This window comes from Thermobia domestica, chromosome 5 (assembly GCF_964235325.1).
Source record: "Thermobia domestica chromosome 5, izTheDome1.hap1.1, whole genome shotgun sequence".
Taxonomy (NCBI): domain Eukaryota; kingdom Metazoa; phylum Arthropoda; class Insecta; order Zygentoma; family Lepismatidae; genus Thermobia; species Thermobia domestica.
This window is the reverse complement of record NC_137458.1, coordinates 92048646-92075252: the sequence shown is the minus strand read 5'-3', so window position 1 is coordinate 92075252 and position 26607 is coordinate 92048646. Positions and strand designations below refer to the sequence as shown.

Here is a 26607-nt window from a genome sequence, read left to right as displayed (position 1 = left end):
CCTCCCCTGCCCCTTCCTAAGATCTACTGTCAAAATGAAATGATAAAAAAAAATCCCAGGTTTGAATTTCATATATGTTGCAAATTTTATTTAGATCGATCGGGTGGTTCAAAAGTAATTAATTCACGAACATAGTCACTTTTAGTTTTATATTTATTGATTTTTGTATATCTTCCGCTCCACCGCTTCCCTTACGTTGTTCCGTCAAAGTGAAATGATAAAAATTATGCCAGTCTCGCACCTCATCCTCCTTGAAAATTTGATCAAGATTGATCGGGTGGTGCAATAGTTATTTTTATTTATTTTTTCTCTGTCCCCCTCCTCCCCCTCACCTAAGTTCTACCGTCAAAGGAAAATAGCTTAAAGCACTCCCAGGGTAAAACCGCATCTACGTGGAAAATTTGATCGAAATCGGCCGGGCGGTTCAAGAGAGTACGAGTCACAAACATAATCACTTTCAATTTTATAATATAGATATGTTGCATTAACATGTATGTATTTTCGTATCGATTGAAGAGAATTTGGGACTTTATAATATATAAAATGCGATATGTGTATGTAAGTGTAGAATGTAATGTTTAGATGGATGTGTAATAATGTTCATGTACTAAACTTAAAAATATCCCATAACTATATTCACTTCTGGAGCTCATCCCGTACGCATGAACTGGTTATGGGCCAGAGCAGTGGCGTAACTAAAGGTTTAGGGGCCTCCCCTCAGACAGCGGGGCCCCTTCTCGGCGTAACTTTCACGATTTGTGGGTCCCCTGATGGCTTGAGGCCCCCACAATTCGGAGTCTGCGGGGCCCTTATTTATGCCCCTGGGCCAGAGGAAGATTAACACTGGTACTCCTCTCAACCTGAGCTCTGGGTAATTCAAAGACGATCTCAGACAATAACGTGTATTGGGGAGGGGGAACAACGAGATTATAAGCGTGTTTTTACTCAGAAAACTCTAGAAGGTGGTGTGTTGACACGATACAACAACAAAACTAGAGATAGAACACACGTCTTTATATGAGGATCAGGATAAATATAATCTCAAAATTGTAGAAATGCAATAACAACCAAACCTGAGTAACGTTTGATGTAATAAGCATAGACTCATCTGCACATAGTAGGAAAGTAATTAAGTAAAATTGTTATATCATAATGTAGGTAAATATGAGAATATGAATAAGTAGGTGAACGAGTAAATGTATGAATTATCTATATTTATGTAAATTGAAACCTTGTTTGTAAGTAACGGGTCGGGTCAGTCCGGGTCGGGTTGTCGGGTCAGGTTAATCGGGTCAGCTCGGGTCGGGTTATCGGGTCGGGTTGTCGGGTCGGATCATTCGGGTCATTTCACTTTGGTCAACTGAGTTTAGGTTGAGCTTAAACTCGGCTGGAGTCGAAAGCTGCTGTTTTTCACTAGCTGCCTAATTAAAAATAGCAATTTTCAATTGATTTTATAGACACCATAAATCTATTTTGAACATTTGTAGCTAGTGTTTTTATGGTAAATGCTTATTTTTGTACTTGTGTGTACTTTAATTTTTAAATGTGGAAGATTGAGTTTACCAATCGACTGTAATATTAATATCTACGCCAATATGGAGTCTGGATTTAGAACAAAACTAGAAGTCGTTTAAGCAAGGCCAAAAGAAAGATTGGATATGGACGACGAAGCCCAAGCAGGGCCACGGTGGCTCAGTGGTAGAGAATTCACCTCTTGTGCATGGTGTCCATGGTTCGATCCCAGCTTGTGCTAAGTGGGTTTTGTGGTGAAGAAATGCCGTGTAGTGGGTTTTCTCGAGGTTCTCCTGTTTCCACCCACTTTCTTCATTCCACCATTGCATTCATTTCTCATGGTCACCATATCCCTTAGCCTCGGTGCAGAATCAAGGGACCTTAAACTGAATATTTCATTTTATTTCACCAAGCCCAAGAACATCGATACAAGAATAAGGTAAAGATTGGATATGCAAAACGAAGTGCATAGTATTCTTGCTCTTGGCCTTGTTTTGGTTATCACCAAGTAGCGATTAGCATATTTTCTTGCTTTCCGTATAGTATGAAAGACCATAATCAAAATCACACTTGGTCTTCATTTGTAACGATGAGGTGAGCATTCTTGACTCCTGTATAGCACGAAATGCAGGACCAAGACTTGAATTTGCAAGACAAAGAATAAGACGCAGTATTGATGACCAAGACTCAAGGTGCGAATTGTCTGAATTTCATTTGTTGGGCTGAAAGTGATGAAATAAAATTAGTACTTTATAATTAATTATCATAATGTATTTTTAAATTTTAAATTACAAAATTCATATTATGTATCCTCTTACTTGCAACTATATATTTCTACTGTAAAATACGTTTTAATTACCGAGAAAGAAAAATCAAAGTGCCGCGGGTCCAGCAATCAGAAGAACCTATTTTGGAATGAAAGTTGAAGGGTTGAAAAAATCACAGGTGTTCTCCCGTTTCCTCGTTTTGTCTTCGCCAAGAGACTCTTGCTACTGCTTTCCGAGAAGACCCACTTCTATCCGAGCAAGTGAGAACACTGACCTTGAATAAAAAATTCGTCACATAGAACTAAAGAAGCAAGAAAAAAAATAAAAGCAAGAAAAAATAAATTTCTCCCACGTCGGACATTGGTATCAGTTATAAAAAGAAATAACCAAACCTCAAAAGTGCCAAATACTTGTTAAGATGCATATACAAATTCCCCGCTTGATCTCGATAGTGGTTAATGTGTAATACTTCGGTACACGTGGTCCGGGGTTAATTCCCAATGGGAGTGCATTTTGGAATTTACCCAGCGTCGTGACAATAATGCTCTCAAACGGGTCGGGTTGTCGGGTCAGCTCGGGTCGGGTTATTCGGGTCTGGTTGTCGGGTCGGGTCAATCGGGTCAGCTCGGGTCGGGTTGTCGGGTCAGGTCAATCGGATCGGATCACGGGTTGGGTCACTCTGGTTGGGTCGTTCTTCAACCCGACCCGACCCGACCCGTTAAGAGTACTATTTATAAGTAAACGTAAGCCTTTTAAATCTAGAAACGCAGTACATGGGTTAAATAAGAGGGGAGAGGTCGAATTCGTAACATAAAAAGGCAAAAACAAAGTCGTAACTAATATTAAATTACCATAAAATTTATAAAAATTCCTTAGGTTCCTGAAATATTATCTATTTCTCACACTTTCTATGCACTAAATGATGTTGTGGGGGCATACTAAATTCCACACTCCTATAAACTTTGCATAATGTATACACAAATACATGCATAGCATAGGATAGAAAGTGCACAGAAAAAAATGCAGAACTATGTTCTAAACTTAATAAATTTTCTCAAAGATTAAAAATTCGGAAGATGACAAATAAATCTTTGAGTACACAAACAATAGAAGTTAACTTTTGTAAGTTTTTTTTGAGCTAAGACAGTTTCTATATACAAATTCAATTAAGGATATATTGCTTGTCAATAGAAAATAAAATTCGAAATTACGCGGTCGGAATATTATACAGTGCACTCCAATTAAATCGAATCAAATTTGTGTTTTAAATAACTCTTCAACCCTATGCCTAACCAAAACTTCTCCAAATTGAAATAACTACTACTGTAATGAAAACTAAATTACCATATGCTATTTCCTCAATGTTCTCTATTTACTAGAACGGTAAACGATATGCACTAATCGTAGGACGTTTAAGAGAGGTTTTACTGTAAGCTTTTCTTTAAGAAAATCTGAAGTTTTACGTTTACAATCTCCACACTATTACGGTTCTATTACCCTAAAAATGTATTATACTTCGGATTGGATCAGTGGGTTTAAGAACTAAAAATATTAACTTCAGCATGATGCATATTGAATAGAAACGTAAATACATCCTTCTCAACAATGAAAAGTTCCTAATTTTATTCCAACCAAACTATTGTTATAAACAATGCATTGCGGAGTTTTACTATTACAATAAAAAGTATAGCACCGGGATTTCAATGAAAAAAAAAAAAACTTAATTACTAATCAAATCTATGGCGAAAGTTTACAATTGACACACCAAGAGTGAAAATAAAATGTTTATATTGGCACATGAGAAAACATAGACATTGCAATATACCTATTCATGAAACAATAACCACTGCCTGCCTCTGACGAAAATATTATGTAAATTTCTTCAAATAATGTGCTCCAAAAAACGAATATTATGTTACGCCCTTCATTTTGACTATATAATGTATGAACTAGTGATGGTAACTATCTAATATTAACAGGTACATAGCAGGATGCACTTTGAAATACTTAGGGGAGGAAGCACACCGAATTAGAAATCCATGTCGATATAATACAAGTTTCTACTACACATCTAGTGGCGGATCTAGAAGTTAAAACCTGAGGGGCCAGCCAGTACCCAGACGATGATAGGTATATATAAACTTTCAAAAATATATAAATAGTTTAAATTATTATCATTGAAAAAAACTGGGGGGCGTAGGCTCTCAGGCCCTGACCTAGATCCGCCACTGTAAACAATTCAACATTAAGCATGACAAATAACACTTTCACAAATCGCGACTCATCTACATGCTTTAGTTTTGTAGCTATCTATATATCCGCCAAAAATGACAAATATATAAATAGATTCAAAGTGAAAGCAGATAAGTGAGTCGTGACAACGGTCATCACATACAAAATAATATTATCTAGTGCACTGCAATTTCCTTTTCGATTACTTTAATTTATTTTGAAGAAATTAAATGTTTTTTTCAAAAATAAATAAAATTGCCGGTTGCTGCGTGGCGGACCCCCAAGTTATGATCCAGTGAACTTTGGGTCAGTGGTTATCTAATTAGGATACTGTAATAATATATAATCATGGAGGATTTTTTTTTTTCAATTTTAGATTTGGGCCTGAAAATGTTTCTTCTACTTTTCTCGATCTTCAGCTTCCTCTTTTTATTCCCGATAGTTTCTCCTATCTTTCAAACCATCGATCAGCTGTGTTCTTCTAACTATTCCTCGCTTCCTTTCCATCTTTCCTTCTATGGCGGTGTGAACAAGACAATTTCTTCACAAGAAGTGTCCAATCTAATTGGTCTTTCTACGAAGGATGGCGGCTAGAAGTATCCTCTTCTCTCATATCCGTTTTAAAACATCTTCATTTGTTGTTCTCTCTGTCCATTTATCTTCTCCATCTTCCTTCAACACCCCATTCCGAAGCTCTCTAAATATTTCTTCTCTAACTTCCGTAATGTCCAAGTCTCTGAACCATACAGTCCAATGCTCCATATATAGTACTTGACCAACTTTTTAAGTCCATTATTGAGCCTGCTAGTTAAGAATGATCTTTTCTTGTTAAATGCTTCTTTAGCTATGGCAATTCTTGATGCAGTAAGCGTCTCTCTCTTTGGTACAGTAAGCTTCTCTCGCCAAAATACTTCCCAGATACTTGAAATTATGGACCTGTTCAAGTTCTCCTTGTTCTACACAATATTAACCAACATTGAAGTATTGTGAGTTTATTAAGTGCGGAAGAATTGTTATGGTGGACTTAGAAAAATAATCCTAGATTGATTAAAGTCTGACACGAAGTAGTAACTGCAGGTGCCACGTAATTTGAATAGGCATGCCTCAGCCTATTCATTGCAAGCAAAATTATAATTATGGGAGCTTATCCATCATAGTGAATTTGGCGCTCCCTAAACTCTAAAATGCCCTAAATTTGGCTCCCTTTCGTCGGCCTTGAGTATAGTCCATTGATAATAGAGGAAATTGACTTTTGAATTGTTACTTGACTATTTTGATGAAAACGGAGTTGTCAAGCGTACTGACGACCGTTGAGGGGAAGGGGGAGTAATAGAAGTTTGGAAATGAAATCTTTGGGATTTACGTCCTGAAGTTATGGCGGATAGGCTAAAGGAGAATGAATGAAACTGTGGAAAGAAGAAAGTAGGAAGAGACGGGAGAACTCGGAGAAAACCTACAAAAATTATTGTCCACCACAAAGCCCACTTCGCGCGATCTGGGATCGAATGGGTATCACGTGCACTAGAGGTGAACGCTCTACCACGAAGCCACCACGACCCCAACCTGGACGTCAATGCAATTAATGTGTGCTTACTTGCATTGACTTCAAATCTTCTATAAAATCAACATAGGCCTGTATAAATACACACGAAAAGATAAATCATACTGATTCTCAAATGAAACAATAATGGAAATTAACTTCATAACGAATTAGTTCTTATTTCTAGAAATGCAAATTTAATAAATACGAATAAAGCCAAAATTTTAGCACATTAATAATAAACAACAATTTTCTTAGAACAAAAATTAAAAACTGTAATTGTTTGTTAATCGGAATTAATAGCTAAAAGGAACAGGAGTTCTTTCTCAACATCGGGAGCGAGCGACTCGACGTACGAATTTCGAGTTTACACGATTCTGTTTAATAGGAAAGCTTCCCTTCCTGTGCAGGTCAACGACTTGCTTTCCCCTTCTTTAGTTGTAAGTGATGGGAGGGAGGGGAGTTTCCTATCAGGTTGCCTGAAACAGATAATAGTTAGTTGTTAAATTTTGTCTTGCTATTTTTTTTTATATGTATATTTGAGTAGAAACAAACCTTGAGAGAAATTGAACTGCTTGAGAAATTAGAACACGAAATTTTACTAATGAGCAGCAAATATTGAGACTAAAATACCTCAAACTGATTTCTGTATCATCGTTATTACAAGGGTCATTGCAAAAGTTAAGGCAACTATTTTTTCTCAAAATTGGTGACGAATTTAAAAATTCTGAAATATGCAAATGGAAGGACATTACATGTAGGGAGATGGATGAACACACACACCACCATAAAGATATAGCAAGAGAAAAAAAGACGAAAAACATTCTGTCGTTTCAAAAGTGTTTTACTATCAATTGCAACAGTACACAATAGTACATTACACAGTACATGCATTCAATGGCATCAGGAGTCTCCCCAAGGACCCACAAATGGCAGGGATTCTAAGATGTCACAGGTACGTGTTCCTGCCCTGTGCGCATTCACGTAGTACATAATAATTATGAAGGAGGGGCAGACATGTTAACCTGTTAGCCCCCTATGTAAGCAAATTTGATCAAAATTGAGCCAGATCGTTTTATCGTTATTCGATCGCGTTTGATAGCCAACAATAATCGTTTCATCACCACACGTATTGACGTACTACATGTAATTATGTAAACGGAGGCTAACAGGTTACCTTGCTAGCTCCCCATAGAACCAAATTTGTTTCGAATAGAGTCAGATCGTTTCATCATCGTTTGATCACGTTTGATCGCCAACAAATATCGTTTGATCGCCAACAATTATCGTTTGATCATCACGTGTATTGACGTAATACAAGTTATTATTTAAGTTGATTAATATGTAAATCTGTTAGCCCCGAATAGAACCAAGTTTGATAAGACGATAATTGTTGGCGATCAAATAACGATGAAACAATCTTACCCAATTCCGATCAAATTTGGCTCTTTGGGGGGGGCATAACAGGTCAACCCCTACATATTTACTTGTACTACATCAAAACACCTGGCGTTCAAAGATAATTGTTGGCAACCAAACGCTATCGAACGACGATGAAACGATCTGACATAATTCCGATCAAATTTGGTTTGATACATCAACACGCGTGGGGATCAAACACGATCAAACGACGATGAAATGATCTGACCCAGTTCTGATCAAATTTGCTAAGATGGGGGCGTAACAATTATACCTGTTCACCCCTACATATGTACATGTATTACGTCAATACTTGTGGCGATCAAAAGATAATTGTTGGAAATCAAACGCGATCAAACGAGGCTAAAACAGCCTGACCCAATTCCCAACAAATTTGGTTCAATGGGACACTAAGAGGTTGACCTGCTACCCCCTCTACATAATTACTTGTATTACTTCAATACGCGTGGCGATCAAATGATAATGGAACTACGTCCATTAAACTAGTTTTTAAGAACTCCATTGACTCGCTTCCTATGATAATTAAGTTCGAATTTGGTGCATAGTGGAACTATGGTTTCCTGCTTTCCCTTCGTTGAAGAACTGGATAATCTTTCCATTCATAATATGATGCGGCGCATGCAGTGTTGCCAATTTGGGGGAAAAGTCGCTAAATCCAGGATAGCGGCAAAAAATAATTTTTCCGATTAGCGACTTTTTTGGTGATTTTGGAATGACAATTTTTCAACTTATTTACAAATCTAACGACTTTTCTACTGCGAACATCTCATCATAAAATAAGTACTATTAGCTCGAATCAGTTCAGATATATAAGTTTATTTTCCTTTTGCTTATTTGAATCAGTGCATATGTTGACGAGCTGGGAAAGTACATAACATTTATCTCTATATTCCCACTTTGATTGTTGTTATCTCTTACCTTCTCACGGGGACCAGCTTTTAATGTCCTTTAGTTTAGAGAGCTTCCGTTTAGAGGGACAAATAATTCATTAACGATAGCAAACAGATTATCTGTAGAAGCGTGAGTAGAAGTGAAGTAAGATTTTTCCTAGACGTTGAATTTTGTTCGTTTTTCTGAACTTATTTTCGATTTCGTTGAAGCAAAATTGATCATAAAGTTATATATATATATATATATATATATATATATATATATATATATATATATATATATATATATATATATATAAGTGAAATTATTGTTAGTTATATATGAGCAGGGATTTTCTGAGGGGAAGGGCACCAATAACTACCAATACATTTGCAATCAGTTGGAATTTTTAAAATACCTTTAGGCATCTGTAGTGTGAGTGAAGAAATATCCTGGAAATGTTAAGTGTCTGTTCTCAGTAAATCCTTTTCTTTCAACTTTCAGAAAATTGACTTAAACTATCAAGTTTGCAAAACTTTTTTTTTGTTTTGTTTTAACGGAAGGACCTAAACATGACAGCAGGAATTTTCGGAAAGTGTTGCTATTTTCAGTGCTACCTTCTCACTTTAGGTAGTGTATCTTTACAACGAAGGGGGGTATGCACGTGCACCTTTGCATCCTCCTAAATCCGGCCCTGATTTCAGTCTTTCATATACGTTCTTTTAGTGTATATAGTACTATGGCTGGAATTGATCACGTATCTTACACACACACACACACACACACACACACACACACATATATATATATATATATATATATATATATATATATATATATATATATATATATATATATATATATATATATATATATATATATATATATATATATATATATATATATATATATATATATATGTGTGTGTGTGTGTGTGTGTGTGTGTGAAGAAGGCAAAACTCCACGAGAATTTTTTTTAGCGACTTTTCACCCAAAATTGGAGTCATTTCATCTCCTATTTAGCGACTTTTTGTATCAAATTGTTGGCAACACTGGGCGCATGCGAGAGAGGACTAAATATGAAACGCAGTTGACGGCATCTTCCATTTTAGTTGCCCCATCCCTTTACGTTACTATTTCCTAATTGTTTTTTCTGCGTATCTTGTCTCATGGTCTTGTGCCTAGGCCAGGGTTTCTAAACCTGGGGTGTCGCGACCGCTAAGGTGGTCACGAAGATAAGTAAAATCTAATACCAGAAAATATTTTAAAACGTTATTTTGAACTTCGTTTTCATAGGCATATTTTTATTTTTATACATACTGTTAAGGACAAAAAAAGTAGGTCTGCTAAACATTTTCAAGAGGTGCAGAGTTGTTTAAAAATTAATTTAAATGAAAGAATTACGATATGCAATTAATAAGAATTGTATATTGGACTCCTAGAAAAATGCAGTGCAACAAAATCTGCATATTAAATATAATTGAAATTGAAAGCTCATGAGATAGTTCATTCCTGTTCTGCCTAATAGAAATTTTAGCGGGAATTTTTTAAAGGGAAATGCAGCATCGAAAAGCTTGACTCCTAGCGTGTTTTTATGCAGATTGGATCTCATGTATATAATAGGTGTAATAACGAGGGTGGGGACAAAATTCAAAAGGTCAAAATCAAAGGAAAATTTTTAGCGAGACAAACAAAATCCAAGGGACTGAATCATATGAGTAAGTAGATGTACCAGTGCACACCCTATTTTTTCATCTATTGTCCTATATTCTAAAATGTTATCTTTAATTTTTCTATTTATTGAAATAACTCTTCTAATACTGAAAACCCATTAAAACACAAAAAAATATTATAATAGAAGGGCAGATTGGCATTCATTACTTTCACACATATCGATATGAAAATTTTTGAGTATTCCGAATTAATACATTTAATACATTTAATGCATTTGAAATACGTTCAGCATATTACTGTAAGATCAATCATTTTAATTATGAAAAGTAACTGTGATGTTATTAGACATTTAAAAAAAATCATCCGTGTGAGGTAGTATATAGCAGTTCTTTTTTATTTTGAGTATTGAATACTTATTTACTTTAGTTCTGAATTACTGATCTAGATTATTTTTAGCAAGGATCAAAGTGTGAAATATATATACTTACTATAACAGTTTTACGTGTTTTATTGGGTTTTCAGTAGTTACAAAATGTTATTTCAATAACGTGAAGAGTTATAGATAACAGAAAGTAAAATTTTAGATGCATGGTAGTTAAAGAAAAAAATCATCCTTTTATTATTCTGTCCCATGAATGTTGTCAGTTTTGTCAGAGTTTTGTTTGAGTTTTGTCGTCTTAGGTTTCGTCCTGCATTCGTGATAATCTATTCAGTCACTCTAACACATTTTGTAAGAAGAAAAATGTATCTTTAAGTATGTTACTCTATTTGTTCTCGGAAAAAATGATTAGGATAGAGTTGTGTTGTTAGCAGTGTTATTCATGTCTACTTTAGTAGAGATGAATGTGATTTTTTCTTAGAAATATATAACTGCAGAAAAATGGAAAATTTATTGACTCGGTTGTAAGTAAGCCATTTAACTTTGTAGCTATAACGAACAGAAAACAAACTTACTTCGATCTAATATCAAGTCATTTCACAATAAAAAAATCATTCGGATTTCGATTATTTATTTCCATTGTGCTAAGGCTCGCAGTATTTATTACATAAGTAGTACAGTTTACATCCCCAAAATATGTTTGGTCATATAGGGGTCTATTAAGCAAACAATGGAAGAGGATGCATAAGGTGACCCTTAATAAAGAGTCTTAGTCTTCTACATCACAACTCCTTTTTGGCATCATCTTCTCAGCTGATTTATCTTCTGTAAATAGCAGTAATACAAAATATCAACGTCAGTATTGAAATACTTATAAATGTTTCTTGTTTCAATCAAATCAGAAGTCAGATTTGAATTGGATTAATACGATTTAGTATCAGTTTGGTACTTTTGAAGGTGAAAGGCTGGAATTGCGTGTAATAGACTTGGCATCTTACGTAGTTGTGGTTGAATACTGTTTACATTTAGCACAGTGATGATGAGATCTTCTTTAAAATTGTATTGGCTATATTGACGATATGTGGTATTTAGTATTGCTAGTATTTACATTGACAATGTAAGTATATATGACATATTGTATGTAGTAATGTATAGAAGACAAATCACCTGATCAGATAATGCCGAAAAAGAAGTTGTGGTATAGAAGACAATGATTCTTTCTTTTAGGAAGGGGATAATGCCTGCATCCTCTTGCATTTTGTTTCATAAAATATATGGCCAACCATGTCTTGAAGATGTGAATTGTGGCACCTTTAAGTATTGCAAGCAATAACGTGCCGGAGATAAACTACTGGAAACCCGAATAACACACTGTTAAAAATACTTACTTAACAATGAGTAAAATTGACTCAAATTTGAGAACATTGTGTTCTCAGAATAGCTCCGAATACATTGTTCTCAAAAGTGAGAAAGTGTGGGTGTTCAAAACATAAGAACAATATGTACTCAAATTTGAGTAAATTTTACTCACTTTTGAGTAAAAATTCTCTTAAAAGCGAGATAAAATATTCTTAAATAAAATGAGAAACTGCTATTTCTCAAAAATAACGAGAACATATTTTCTCAAAAATGAGAAAGTTAACCGTAAAATGAGATGAATGTAATCAACATTGAGAAACTCTTTGTTCAAAAACTAGTAATGCTCTCCTCACAATTGAGAACATGTATACTCAAAAGTGAGTAGAAAAGTATTCGAAATGCTCAGATAGCCGCAAAATTGAGAAACACACGTTCTCAAAAATTGAGAATATTTCCTCTCAAATTTAAGAAAAACTCTTCTCAAAAATGAGAAGGTTTTTTTTTAATAAAAGAGTAAAAAGTACTCAAAAATGAGATTTTATTAGTATTCAAAAATGAGAAAAAAGTACTTATTCTGCTGCCTTGCTGGCACAGGGAAGGTTTCCTGGAACTAGAAAGGTAGATTACTCTCACACTGCACTGGAAAATTTATAGTAAGTACGCCTTCTACACATTAATATTGAAGTTAAAACATTTTCCTCTTAAAAGTTGGAAAATAGAAATCAGTTTTTGAAAAAATACGAGTACTTCAAAAATTACTTCTATTTCCCAGCTTTGAAGATGAAAATGTCTAACATCAATATTAATGTGTAGAAGGCGTACTTACTATAAATTTTTAGTGCAGTGTGAAATTCATCTTCCTTTGTAATTTTGGGGAAGTTTCCCTGCGCCAACAAGGCAGCAGAATAAATACTCCCCTTCCTATTTTTGAATACTAATATAATCTAATTGTTAAAGTACTTTTTTACTCAATTTTGAATCTGCAAGGTTACACTTTTATGCTGATACCTGTTGTTTCCATAAATAGCATAGATGAGAATTTTAATTTAATCAACACACAAGCTCCTTGTAACTTAAACTTTTCGTGATGTTGGTTTGCGTAGTTTTAAACAAGTAAGCCTGATATGGTGGACAAATTTTATGTGCACTGGTTTTCTCGATGTATTCTCGTTTCCTCCTACTTTCTTAATTGCATCACTTCATTATCATTGCCTTCTCCTTTAGCCTTGAAACATAATCATGCGACGTTACACACACACAAACACACAAACACACACACACACACACACATACACACACACACACACACAAACTGAAATGTATATATATTATTTTCTTTTTGATTAAAGGAAAATATGTTTGTACATTGTATTTTTTATTTGTCAAATAATAAACTAAGTCTATACACGAGCACAATTTTTATAACAACTTAGATAAGACAATGAGGATACATGAACCCTCTGAATATGCCTACAAAGTACTATGACAGATGTATGCATTCGTTGGAAAACAGTCTGTGTCGACTGCCAATGGACACAAGATCCTCCCAGAAGTTTTTCATTTGCTATAAATGTGTCTATGCCTTCATCTCCCTGGAAACAAAGAGATTGTGTAATTAGTGACAATAGAAATAAAAATAAAATGAAATACTTATAAATCTTATTCGTGTATGGCGATATCTCGAATAATATTAATGTTGCTACGTTCTAATTTGAATTAGTATCAATTGAAATACGATAATATAGATTCTGGTAAAGACAGTAAAGAGAATTACGCAATATTTCTTCAATTAATATTGAAACCAGAAGTTGTAGTAGATCTACCATTTAGTGTTTTAGCAGAGTGATTAGAGTGGAAATGGAATATATTCTAGGGACGCTTAATCGATTAAAAAATAGACAATGTGAGATAACTGTCTATGCTCTATAGTGATCAACGTTAACCGGAAATGGTTTATTTCTATCACTACAAGTAGGTGGATCACATCCATTAACGAACTCCTCCGAGATAATTATCTAGCTGTTGATTGCAGAAAACAACTTTAAAATTATCTTTTGTTGAAGAGTTATTGAGCGGTGATACGGACGTACTAAGCCAGAGGTGTTTACCCTTGCGAGGATGGCCCTCTCGAAGGCATCCTCACCCTCAAATTCTCTCTCAACCATAGTGACGCGAGGGCGATGACAAGCTTGGACAGCGAGGGCGAGGGCCAACTGTCACTGTCAGGGCTAGAGCGAGGACAAATTCCCAACACGAAGGCGAGAGGGATGGTCAACTCTCTTCGAAGGTGAGGGCGAGGGCTAATTCACTGTGAGAATGAAGGTGAGTGAGGTCGGAGTAAAATGAACACCTATGGTACTAACATTACAATATTATATATATCCCACTTGCGTGATCCTAATAAATATCAAATGAAAGACTTAAGACCTGACTCGTCTATGGCGATCTTTATAATAATAGTAGGGTTGTCACGTTCTGGAAGGATTAATATCAATTGAAATAAGATTATAAAAATAAGGAAATTGAAAGGTAACCAAAAACATTTCGATCTGTTTCATCTATGCAAGACAAGGAAACAATAAACCTGAAAATTAGTCATTTCTGCTTATGTGTGACGAAAAAAAAACATAAATGGCGTCTTTTAGCGGAGCTTCCTGAATCAATGCTTGATCTGCCACACTTAATACATTTAATCAAAGTCGAACAGTTTTAAGAAAGGCTATGAGTCACCAACATAAGTAAAATCCTCTGATCAGTTTCCTTCACTGTTTCCCTACCAGGAAAAAAAAGAAAAGAAAGAAAGAAACAATGAATCACACCACAAATTCTAAGTTATATAAAATTTCACCGTTATTCGATTTCTACTTTTTTAGCAATTGTTAAACAAATTACTAGAATGCTTTGAGAACAGTAGCGTAACTAAGAATGCATGCCCCCCTTCATCCACGAAAATGTCAAAAGGGCTCTTCCTGTTTCTACGTTCATGGCACACGTACAATTTATACAGTAGTAGAGTTATTTTTCCATCTAGTCAGACACTACTTGCTAAAAATTGCACATTATTATTATTATTATTATTATTATTATTAAGCAATTATATGGGACTAAAAAGTTTCTTGAATAATTTCTAGGAATTAGGAATTAGATTTCTGGGCTGTCGGCATCTAAGGCCACGTTAGCCCATCCCGTATGAAGGATGACGTCCCTCAGCGAGCCCACTGTACGATGAAAGGGAAGGAAGAAAGATTGGGAAAGGAAGGAAGCAGCTTGGGACCAATATATTAGGTACCTCCACCCCGGCATTTGAATGGTGTGAATGAACGAAATCCAAGAAAGACTTCACTCAAGATGGCAGGTCTGAAAAAGCTGTTACACTCTTTCGGCCGAGTGTCCCCACCAGGAGTCGAACCTGGGACCGCTCACCTCAAAGGCAAGAGCAGAAATAATTTCTTCCTAACGTTCACATTACAACTAACATATGAAAACTCGTCAAAACTTGTGGAACTTGCTCACATATTTCTAAACCGGCGTATTTTCTTTTTCGGAGAGTAATTTGCTGACTACTTTCTCAATATCAACGTGGTGCCATTCTTCGCTTTCAGTGCTCAGGATTGGCAAAGGGCTCAACCAATGCCGTAACTTTTGCGGGGGAATGGAGAAACTGCCCCCCCAATTAAGCTTCCAGTTGTTTGATAAGATTCATTTGAGTTAAAAGTTTGTTGCTTTGTATGATGTGATATGAACAGGAACTTATAAATAAAGCTTGGAATAGGTTTACCACATAACAGGAAAAAAAATGAAACGAAAATGTGTTCTGAGCCTCATTCAGTAAAATGTGTCCTATTAGAGCCCCAGACAAAATATATATTTAGTAAGGCTTTCAACATATTGTCTCATTTAGTTAACTTGTGAAGCACCGTACTATTTTCAAAAGCATTGCAAATAATTTAAGATGTTTCTGCTGCCCTACTATCTGAACGAAATACATTCCTTTAAGATGTAGCATATATGTAATCTGGATCTTACTTTAGTAAACCATCAACTGGCGTCCCAAGAAGTATCGAACACGTTTAGTAAGGATTTCACTTCAAATGCCATCATTATTCTAGGGGGCCTCAACTTGACATATTTTAGGAGGTCTAATTAATGTTTGGTCTTCCAAGAAAAAGCCCAAGTTACTGGGCTGAGCTCAATTTCACCTTCGACCTTGTTCTACGAATATAAAGTTTGATGGCTTTTAGTGTACTGAATGATCGCTCAGGATTGGCTTCGTCAGAGGCACAGTGAGATACAGTTGCAAAGAAGTACACAAATCCAGAACACTACTAACATAGGAAGTTATCTACGACTAAATAATTGGCTAATTAATTCCAAGTTAAAATTTCACTAAATTGTTTCTTCACTACTCATCGGAAACTTGTTAGTTGTTGCAACAAAAGGCGATACATTTTCCGAGTAGAATTCACTAAATCTATTATAGCTGGTTCCGTGATTTCTTTTTCCTCTAAGTAGAGTACTCTTGCAGTAATATGAAACCTGCAAAGTGCTTTTGAATGGTGTTGAATTTCAGTTTAGCGTCCCTTTCAGCAGCGAGGCTATGTGGGACGTGGACCTACTGATTAACGTGGAATCCGAACCACATGAGCTCCCGCTGGGAATCGAACCCGGGTCTCCCGTGCCAAGAGCGCGTACGCTAACCGCTTAGCCACGGAGGAACACTGCAAAGTGCTTTTAACATCCAAACATTATAAAGTTATACTCCGAAACTTAAAAACCGGGAGCCTGTTAGTTACGCCACTGCTTGAGAATACAGATTCTTTATTCATAGAAAGGAAACTTAATGACTACATATCAGGGTTGGCTGGTTTAAACCAATGTTTAAAGCAGCTGTTTTTTTAAAAAAAAACAACTGGTTTAAACCAAATAACGAAAATGTTCGTAAAAATGTAAGTGTTTGTAAAATCCTGATGAACACACATTTGTGGGTTATCACGTTTCACTCCCGTATATTATTCGTATTATATTCAGACCTAAATTCCCCATTCATTACTCAAAAAGATTATACTACAAAAGCAAGTTTTTTTATGTACGTTTATAAATGTTTGTTTTGTGATTTTTTTGTAGTTATTATTGTCATGTAATTGCAATCAAAGAAACATTCTAAATATTGTTTTGTTTACTATTAATAAAATACATCGAAATGCCGTACTTTGTGTGTGTGGCGGGGAAAGGAGGGTCATACAGACCCCACGAGAGGCATTTAGTGAAATGGGAAGTATCTCCGATATCTATTTTGTATAAATGAGTCTGAGCCAAAGTGGACTCAAATAATTCGTATCTTTGTGATATGCAAATTAAGTCGTTGTATTTCTTTAATTTGGACCAATAATTTCGTTGTTAACTAACTTGAATTAAATTAGTTCGTCTGTACTCCGTAGTACTTTGAAATTGTTCATATGTAATTCAGTATAATGGTTTCACTTGTGCACTGTTTATCTTTTTGTCCTTCTGAAATGACTCTTGAAAGCTTTATTAAGAAGCATGTAAAGATCAGTACAACGTATTTTTTATCAGGATTCCTTCGTGAGTGAGTCGGCAGACTTATCGCATTTGTGGCCAATTAGTCCTGGTTCCGACTTCAAATGGAGGACAATTTTTCTCGGATGTAACTCGAGAAGCAGTTTTTATTCCGCTTTAAGCTTATGTGACCCCTTCCAGCATAACCCGGCTGTTGCATAATAACATCAAGGCGAAACAAACTTATTTCTGTCCATATATGATATGAATATATAGAGCAAATTATTTAAACCAAATAAACCTGGTTTAAACAAAAAAAAACCTGGTTTAAACCAAAAAACCCGTTTTTTTTTGTTTTTTTCAATAAAAGCCATGGTTTTTGCCAACCCTGCTACAAATACAGATGACGTTAGAACCATCCATTAGTATGCAAATCAAATTATTTATAAAACCATCCTTCTATTAAGATATTTCCAAAACGTATAACCTGGAAAGTAAATGTATTAACTCTGTAATTATGAAACTATGACTACAATTGAACGATAATGGACATATTCCTAATCAGGAAGGTATACAAAAATTATGTGTCCAATGAAACGCCTGACACGACTTACCTGTAGCTCTGCAATGACATATTCGTGGCTCCTGTGAGGTGCCGGCCTTCTCCTTACTATTTTAGCTCCTTTTTTACGTATGATTACACCTTGTGGTAGTAGAAATGGAAACAAATGTAGTGCGCAATTGATTGCTATAGAGAGGAAATATGACTAAGTCAGTATATAATAATGTTTGGAATTAGTAGATATTGCTATTGTCTGCCAAAATATTTTTTGAAGTACAATGTAAATCACACTAAATTATTCAAAAACTACTTCCATGAGTTGAAATAAGGTTTTACTTAAAGTGTACTGCTTTCTAAAGCCCTAGACAATTGTTATATTCCTTAGCACAATGATGGGGTAACATTTTGGGCCGCAGGCTAAAGAAAAACGAAAAAAATATAGGCGGGCCAATATAATTTAAAAAAAAAAAACAACAGTGATTGTATCACTTGTAAAACCAAGCTCTATTAATACTCGACAGACCATGAAGGGGAATGTGATAAATGGTATTGCGAATGCATTTTTAAACATTTCTCATAATTTGGCTGGAAGTATAATCCACTGATTCTCAGAAGTGAAGTTATATTCGTCAGGTAATAAATCACGTCGTGGACTGGGTGGAAACGTTTAAGGAGCTACATCTAATCCGCGGGCCATGCTTTGCCCATCACTGTCTTAAGACGTGAAGATAATAAGCCAAAGATGTGCAATTTTGAGTTCATGTACGTTTATTTAAAGGGATTACGTGTGTCAAAATACTGACTTATTTTTACTTTTCAAAGTAAAGCATATAAAAGCTACTATTTGCTGCGATTGAATTATAACAATAAAACAATGTTTGTGAATAGACACTATAAAAAGATAATGTAAAGAATGAAAAAAAACAAATCGGTGCTTTGCCAGAAGTAGGGTTGTGTTGATAACAAATAGACTCTTGTGTACATATTTATACATGCAACATAAATTTGATAAATATACACGAAAACTTGATCTTACTCACCAAGAACTTTCTCTAGCGAAACCTTAAAGAAAATTATCACTGCCAAACAGATGACATTGAAAACAGACTCTGTCGCGCCGAACAAATTTTTAAATTCAGCATCCATCTGAAATATAAAGATTTAATTGTTATACAAATATATTCTATTAAATAATATATTTTACCTTTTTCTAGTCATGAAGTTCCAAAGTAGTTCATTGTCATAATGTTTTACTGCAATGTTAGAAATGCGCATACACGAATAATGTGAAGTAGCAATTAGACTCTTGTTCAGGCAAAGTAAACTATGATAAAACCAGGCAGATCGTGCTGTTACTGGTTGTACGTACAACTAATAAGTCAGATATTCCCGAAATTAGTATGATAAATTTTTACCTAATAACATTTAGTTTTATATTAATTTGGTATCTGATAAAACACTGAAATAAGACTAAACTTTCGAGCTAAACGTGTAAACCTGTTCTTCAAAACCTCGAAATATTTTCAGTTTACTTCGTGTTCTTTACTTTTGAGTATTATATTAGTGGCATTTCGGTAGCGCCTGCTACCTTCTCAGTTGCACGAATAACTCACACGGAAAATATTACACCTCTCACGACGTCATCGTAGAGTTTTGCATGTATGCTTTGCTTGTAAAATTCTCAACTCTAATGAGGAAGGTAGTAGGGGCTACCGAAATTGTTTGGATTAGAATACTGACTACTATAAAAGACAGAATAAAAGATAAATGCCAGAAGTATTTCGTTACTATGAAAAACCCTGCCAAATCATATCGTTGCAAACATTCAAATGAAACAAATGAAATCAAAGTTTCAGTATAATGCCTTACATTTATACTCTTTATGCTACAGAGGTTGAAGTCCTTAAGGCCGAAGTCCCGAAACAATGAGGTCGTGTGTTTTATAAAGCTGTATATGAGAATGGTTATTTCTTATTTTGAAGGGAAAGAAAATCAGAAGTTTATTGGTTTCTTCCGAAGCCTACTTTTGTTTAGTTGAAGTAATAACTAAATATGATACTGATTGATAGACTTGGATTTGGGGACTAGTTCTTTTCCATCCAGGGGTGTGTACAAGGAAATAGCGGGGGGGAGGAGTAGAATAGTACATAGTAGTCATAAGTATTGAATCTTGTCAAGGCAGATTTTTAATTGTAGATTCCATTACAGGGAAAACGAAGGTAGTAGTTGAATATAAAAAAAAAGCTTGAAAAAAGCTGTATCCCTTAAACAACGTGCTTTTCTTTCATGTGTACGCAGGGGGAATGAGAGATGAATTTGTCACTTGAGAAATAAAGGAAATGGGGGAATGAAGAAGTGGGAGGAAACGGGAGAACTCCGGGAAAACCCACGCACACGGTGTTTGTCTACTACAAAGTTCACTTGGCGGAAGTTGGGATCGAATGAAGAACACTATGCACCACCTCGACCCTTGGTAAGACGGATTCAAAAGCACTGTACTGTCAGATTCATATCCTGACTGAAATGTACCAGTATAATGTTCCAGCATTGTACGGACAAGACATTAACCAGGTTGAACTGCACCAAGCCAAAGAATCTAACCAGACGGTAAAGGGAGACAGTGATGGATGAGACGTATGAATAATAATACAAAAATAGGTACAATGAAGGAATTGACATGAAACTCGAAAAAACTAACCTTCTGTGCAACTCGCATACCTTCATTTTTTCAGTCTCCCTCACTTCCCAATGAGTAACGAAACCAACACTCGTGTTAAACAATAAGTAATTCAGCTGAAACAGCCACCGTAGTGTTCGTAGTTTGAGGGAAAGTTCCCTAGTCTAGGGAAATTTCATAGGTAAATTTAGCAAACAGGAAAAAAGGGAATTTTTCGATAAAACGTGAAAAATTCAGGGAGAATTCTCTAGTTGACTGATTAACGAACATCACTACTTAAATTGTTCTTTGTTATTCAGAAATAAACCAATACAATTGCAATAGTTTGTGTGTGCTGCAAGTAGCATAATTTGCACCCATTGTTAGCTAGTGGGGTGCACGGTGGCTCAGTGGGGAGCGCTTACCTCAGGTGCATGGTTTCCTTGGTACGATTTTCACCCAAGCAAGCTTGTGATAAACAACATTGTGTTCGTGGATTTTGTCGAGGTACTCCCGTTTCCTCCCACTTTCTCATTCTTCCATCATCATTCACTTGCTTTAATCATCGTCTCCCTTGACCTAAAGGCATAATCATGGGATGTTAAACTGAAAGATTTCACTATATTTCATTTTGTGGCTGTGTGTATACTTTTGCAAAGACAAAAAACGTAAACGTAAAAATAGAAGGAAAAAGTAAATGAATAAAACAAATGTGGTTGGTAGCAGAAGCGTCATTTCAGATTTTGCTTGTGGGAGGGCAAGACCCCTTGATATAAGAAAATTTTGCGTTTTTCACTGACTACTATTCTACTCAAAAAATCTATATAAATCTCAATCTCAGGGGGTGCAATTACCCCTCCCTGCTCCGTAGTTCTCTTAATATAGCTAAATTAAAATTCTAACATAACTTCTGTCATAAGTATTGGACACTCAACAAACAACGGAAAATTTGATAAAGTGAAAAGTTTGTGTCAGTCGAGGGAAATTTTCTTAAAGAAACCTACGAACAGTGCCACCAGGTTCGTCCTGCAATGACTCGGTTAGATAGCATTCATGCTTTTATTGCCACCTAGCACAAGTTTGTTCGTCTTTATGCCATACGTCCACACTGTATTTACATCGAGCCCTTCTGAAGTTAATCTGTATGTAGTACTGGAGCTTGTTATTTAGTGCTGCTAAAAAAAAAAAAAACTTTAACCCTACCTGAGAATGTAAGAAATGTGTCAAAACTTGATAGAACAGTCTGCTCGAGTAATGCCTGTTTTTTTTTTTTTTTTCTACATTGTAGCTTTTATGCAACAGATACGGAATCCGTATTTATATGACAGTCGTAAAGGAATTGCAATTTTTCAACTAATACTTCTGGTGGTCCCTTGAAATTTTATCTGTGCAAGTGAGCAGGCCGGTAGCCAGCCCAAAAATGTAGGGGGGGGATCCAACCATATTATAGTTCATTTGCAAGCCTACCGTGAACATTTTAGGCAGGCAGTAAAAATTTAGGAGCCCGACCCCCTAGACCTCCCGCGTGGATACGGGCCTGCAAGTGAGGGCAAGGTTCTTGATTACTGGTCCCCCTTCTCATTGAGCAATAATAAAGACAGAAAACAACGTGCCCTCCGGGGCTCTAAACCGCCTTCACTCGCTAACGTTCGCTCGGCAATACTGTGTAGATTAAATGTATAAACTTTAGTAGAGAAAGAAACCAACCCAGCTACTAACCTACATGGGGGACCAGTAATCTAGAAGCTTCCCGCAAGGGAGTTTTTTCATGTCACCCGCCACAAATCTTTTAGGGGACAATAAGAAGGAAATTATTTAAAAAAAATGTATTTTAACAACAGTTATTTAGACTGCAGCGCCAAAAGTAAACCTGCACGCCCCAATTCACCAAAAAAAGTAAACCATTTACTGAATATATTGGAAAGTCGCATATCATTAACATAACAACTTTGTCTAAGATATAGAATGCCCAGAAGCATAGAGTGAGGCTTCCGGGCATTCTATCTGGGAACCAGTACCTAGAAGCATTACTCATGATTTTCGAAGGAAAATAATGGATTGTCGTTATTAACCGTCAATCGATTATCGCACACAGCAATGTTGCATTCACACTTAAAACTAAATTCATGTTGCTAGCAGTACTTACCTGCGAAATCCTCTATCTTCTTGTCTTATAACATATTGTTAATAAATAAACAACACTGTTTTGAATGATCTCCATGTTGCCTTCTAACTTTCTCTTTATCCATCCGCTAAGTAGTTCCTCCATCAGCCAGAATGAGAACATATAGTTCAGGATTATAAAGGACTTTTGTGCTCTTATGTTAGCTTGTTCGTACTTGTTTTCCATAGTCTTGCATTTGCAAACTGTCTTTTATATATCACGATATTCAATGATATATTTATATCATAAAACAATATTTTTTAAGACTACATTATTACTCGTTTTTGAGAACCAGTCTCTGACTCAAATATGCAACTAAATTTCCTCATTCTCATTTTTTGAGTTATTTTCTCCTCAAAATTGAGACTAATTTACTCAATTTTTTTTTGAGTAGTAAAATGTATTCATTTTTGAATAAATCATTTTTAACAGTGCATTTTGTTGTGAAAAGTTAGTTTCATGTTCGTTTCAGTTGCAATGTCAAACGGCTATCTTGCAACTAAGTCAAACAATTCGATAAAGGAGATATGATGTAGAAGACAAACAATATTATTTAAAGGCAGTTTTATGCATCCTATTGCATTATTTAATATGAGGCCAAACACGTCTTGAGGATGTGAACTGTGGCACCTTTTGAGTACTGAAAGCCTTTGCATGCTGGAGATAAACTATTGGAAAACTGAATAAAATTTTGTTGTGGAGTGACTCTATATTAGACCGAAGTAAGTTTGTTTTACATTCGTCTCAGTTACAATGTCAAACGGCTTTCTTGCAACTGAGTCAACCCATTTTCCATTTCCTTGCAAGCATAAAAAAATCACATTAATCTTTACTAAAGTAGATGTGAATCACACTGCTAATAACAGAACCGTAGCCTAGTCAATTTTTTCCGAGAAGAAAACAAATGGAGTAACATCTAAAATTTATGAAGAGACTTGAAGAAATAGTTATTCTTCTTACCGGGTCTGTTATAATTATTAAAGAAGAATTCCCTAAAAAATCTCTTTCTACGCAGAATTCTCCATCTGGAAAGATTAGGCAGAATGGGAATTCCCGTTCTACCTAAAGACAATATCATATAAAATATTTTCTAAATGTTGGAGGGTATTCAGGCAGGACGGGAAGACACCAATGAGATACCTGAGCATGGTGTGATTTCACTATTGCGGCAATGTCTGGTTCAATTTTCGTGACGCACATTATCAAGTCGTTTAAAATACTCAATTACTTTTTGTTACAACTCTCCAAGCTTTTTAATCGAAATCACTTTATTTTTTTATCGTATAACCCAAAATTAAAGAAGTTATGAAGTGTTTAAGTTTTCAAAAGGCGTCCGTTTTGAAATAGTATGACGGATGAAATTCGGAATTTGTAATATGAATGAACTGACCAAATTTGGTTTTAATCTATTCGCTTTTAGGAAGATAAAGTATCCACTATATACAAGAAATTGATTCTACTATTATAGAAATAGATGAATATCGTGTAATCTCCGTAATAGATATATTAAAAGTCCCACACAAGCTTATTACAAATCAAAAATTATAAGGGTCGCTGGCAAGAGGATGTGATAAAATGGGGGTCCTGATAGGAATTAGATTGAGAAGCACTGGCCTAGGCTAATTTACGACTGAAGTACGAACGTTTGAAAGTAACTCTATAAAATTATATTTTTCTAAAAATCCGATGGTACCATCGGTTTTACATTGTACAATGGACTTGACAATCGAAAGAATTAAAATATTTTCACAGTCAAAAGTCTGGGCTCAAGGTAGATATAATAGCCAGCTACACTCTTCCTGTTATGCATAGAGTGCAAAATAGACAGACGTTTTTCATTCTTGCTCAGGGGATGGATGAACATACTTACGGGTCGGATTCCACTCGAGGGCTGCCATTTGAATATCATTACTATTTTGTGGGATATTAAATGAAGAGTTAATAAAAAGACTTATAAAATCCTTCGTGTATAGTATTGTGCTGCATGGATCAGAAACATGGACATTATGCAAAAATGGTGAAAATCGACTGGAAGCTTTCGGAATGAGGGTGCGGAGAAGAATGGAAAGGATTACCTGGGTCGAGCGAGAAACGAATAAGAGGATGTTAGAAATGGTGAGAGAGAAAAGAACAATTTTAGATATTATTACGAAGAGTAAGGGAAACTGTTTGGGACATTGGCTAACAAGAACTGTACCATAAGGGACGTGCTACAGACGTGTTCAAATTATTAGACTCACGCTCGAAAAATGCAAAATTGTTGTAGGAGTCCTAATTTCAGAGTTCTGGAACATTTAATTAAATGGTTAAACCACCAGTATAGGGTCAATATTTGTTTACTGTACAGTTGAAGTGGTGATATTACCGTTGAACGGCAGATGGTGTTAATGATGGGAGGAAATTCTGAAAGTGGTGTTTCAGTTGTAGATAGCTATTGTGGTTCCTATCAACAAGTTACAGTCTGAAGTGTTGTGGTTGCTGTCGTAAGAAGTTAACGACATTCAAAGCGCTCAACAATTCGAATGGGTCAGTTTAAGAGGATCGTGACGTGTTCCGTATATCGATCTTTTATTCTATATAGTTCTGTAATTGCAGCATAATGGGAAAAGCAAAAGACCTTTCTCCACGTAAAATGGAAGTTAATAAAATACTTCTTGTGGAAATAAGATATACACGGTAATACATTGCTAGTAGAGTTGGGATAGAACAAAAATCTATGAGTAGAATCTCTGTTGAAATGAACAAGAGCCGAAATAGGGTTGGGAACTGTGAGCGAAAACTAAAGCTATCGCTAAGAGATATCAGGAAACTAAAATGATTGGCTCTGGGAAACACAACTTCAACTTCTAACAGACTTAAGCATAAAAATGGCCGAGTATGGCGCAGACATTTAGCCTGAAAGTGTTCGAAGGATTCTTTGTGCCGAGGGAATAAAAGCACACGGTCAAGAAAGAAAACAAAACTTAGAGTCTACTAAAATCATGGCAAAGAAGCGTCTCGAATAGGCTTAATTCCTAGAATATTGGACCACAAATTCTTACCAGGATGTAAAGAGTCAGAAGTTTCAAGTTGAATTCGTTGACGAAAGTTATCCATCCATTTGTGAACGTGATATAAGCAAAATTATGTTTTAGCGTTGATCACTATGAAAGATAAACGGTAATACAAAGAAGTGGTTTTCTGCAATCAATTAAGTGTTCCAACAACATATTTCATCTCCATTTTTAACACTTTAAAACTGGAACTGATAGACGTCTACATCAATGGCAGTTTCAATACTGATTTACATAGAGATACATACGTATTTTGTAAATATATATATATATATATATATATTGGAATCGATTTAACATTCTAAGATTGGGTATCATCTTCTCTTCTAACTCTCTGCTCAAACCGGAAGTGTCAGAAATAAATAAACTACTTCATGTTTCAATGTAGATTGCTATAGAATTAAAAGCTAAGGGTTACTAAATTAACCACTAGAGGCACAATTGGCGCTGTAAACGCGTTCTTCGCAACTGCACTGCTATGTATGGCACAAGCGCAATTTCGTGTTATGAATGACGTTTGATTTTAGGAAGTATACAGTATATCTCTTGAGCGGCTTCAGGTCCGAAACCAGAGGGGGCTAGGAAGGTCTGGCCCTCTGAAATTTTCGTGTCCCCCCTTGCCTCAATATAAAATGCACAATTTCGATATTTGTAAGAGACTTTTTTATGACCTGGCCCCCCTAACATATTCATGGCCCCTACAACCTCTGTGGCTGGTTTAGGGCCTCAGCGGCTTATCGCTATGCAGAGAGATTTAAAACAGAAAGTGATACATTATTTCACGCTTAATTACACATTTCTTTAGATGTCTGACTGCCAAAGTATTTTAATGAGTAAAATCAAGACTAGGGTTATTCCATGTCAAATGACCTAGAGCACTGT

At 35.6% G+C, this 26607-nt stretch overlaps 1 long non-coding RNA gene across 1 annotated transcript; it reads right to left on the bottom strand.

The window, feature by feature from the left end:
• Positions 1 to 13275: 13275 nt before the first annotated feature.
• Positions 13276 to 22875, bottom strand: LOC145684667 (uncharacterized). Its single transcript, XR_014131353.1, has 3 exons — positions 22655 to 22875; positions 18893 to 18998; positions 13276 to 13365 (listed from the first exon to the last, which is right to left on the bottom strand). It is a non-coding gene; the product is annotated as an uncharacterized LOC145684667 (long non-coding RNA).
• Positions 22876 to 26607: the final 3732 nt, after the last annotated feature.